The sequence below is a fragment of the Juglans regia genome, chromosome 10, assembly GCF_001411555.2.
Source record: "Juglans regia cultivar Chandler chromosome 10, Walnut 2.0, whole genome shotgun sequence".
NCBI classification, from domain to species: domain Eukaryota; kingdom Viridiplantae; phylum Streptophyta; class Magnoliopsida; order Fagales; family Juglandaceae; genus Juglans; species Juglans regia.
In genome coordinates this window covers 26,661,578-26,663,420 of record NC_049910.1, presented here as the reverse complement: position 1 = coordinate 26,663,420, position 1,843 = coordinate 26,661,578, and positions in this window count along the sequence as shown.

The window sequence follows — 1,843 nt, the reverse complement described above, 5'->3', positions numbered from 1 at the left end:
AGAATTTATGGCATAAAATACTATAATAAAGATTCTTATTTCGAATCATATGTTATCGGTCAAAGATGAGATTTACCCCTTGTTTGTGTTCATAGCCTTTTTTGTTTTAAAATGATATTTCCTTTGACAAATCATAATTAAGTTTAATAAATTAGTTGTTAATGTTACTTCTTTGTCCTTTATAAATTTTTACTACGAATGTACTTGAGTTTAAGAGCATGTGAGGCTAGAGAGTTAGGCTGCTGAAGTTTCCTCCAACACTGTTTAGCTAATAAGGTAAGGTTAAAATTTTCTAATTCTCTAAAATCCAAACCACCTGCAGATTTGGCCTTCTCCATTTGCTTCCAAGAAACCCAATGGACTTTTTTGTGCTTATTATGTTGTTGGCCCCACAAAAAATGATGCATAACTCTATTAAGCCCCCTTAGAAGTGCCTTAGGCAACTTGAAATCCCCCGTACAATAGGTAGGAAGAGCTTGAACCATAGCCTTCAGTGAAATCTCTTTCCCAACTTGTGAGAACAGTTTTGTCTTCTAAATGCTCACTTTACTTCTAACTCGATCCAGAATCCCTTTAAAAGCTTGATACCTTGACATACCAATTAGGGTAGGTAAGTCAAGGTGTTTTTCATAACAAGATGTAGCTCTAATTCCAGCCAGTCTGAAGATGTATTCTCTTATCAGCTTCTTTGTATTTACGCTGAAAAACATGGAGGTTTTGTCCTTGTTGAGTTGTTGTCCTAAGGCCTTTTCATAGATATCAAGAAAGTTGAGAATCTTAGCCTATTCCACTGCTTCTGCTCGACAAAAGAGCAAGCTATCATTTGAAAAAAAATAAGTGGTTAATGCTTAACTTGCTTCTACCAAATTGGACACCATGAATCTGCTTAGAAGTTTCAGCATGATAGGGGTCATGTTCTAGTATGTCCGAGCATGCATGATATTTGCTTTCACATTTGAGTGTCTGAGTGGCTGTTTCTCATGTAACAAACGAGAAGCACTCATTATAAGTTTTTTTTTTTGGAATCTAATTAAATTTTCTTTCTTATTTTAGCCACATAATTAAGCTTTATAGAGAAATAATTACATTATAAATCTACTTGGTGCAGACCTATTTTAAATGAAAACAATGGTTCTTAATCTTAATCTTTTATTTTATCATCCTAAATTACACAAGAGAAGCTAGCACTACATTTACAAAGAGATCTCATAAAAATAAATTTATAAATTGACATGCTTTCATATATTATGTTAGATCTAATTTACAAGAAAAATAATTTTTAACATATCACGTCAAGTTATTTTAATTTATAAATTTACTTTTATGAAATCATTTTACGATTAAAATATTTTTATTATAATATGTGATGTTTTATTTCAAATCATATGAAATTATTGTTAAAGAAAAAAAAGTGATGTGTCCTTGTTTGTTAGGCATATATAGCGCCAGGAATTGTAAATTTATTTTTTAACTTGACTAGTAACAAGAGACAGCAGCGACAATACTTTGGCTAGCTTTTTGTACAACGAAGTATTTTTAGATATTTTTAAATATTTTTTTATAAATATTATTTATATATGAAATACTTTTTTAATTTTAAATATTTAATTTTTTCATCTAATAATTACCTACTCATTATCTAAATTATGCAAAACTCAATACTTACACTTTCTTTATTGTTGTTTTCTATTCAGAATTTTTTTTACTCTGAATTTAGATTAAAAATTTTAAAATATGACCTTCTAACATAATTTAAAAGAAAATAAATTCAATTAATTAATGTAATAATGTAATGTAATAATGTAATTTAATTAAAAATAAATTAATTTTATAAAAATTGACT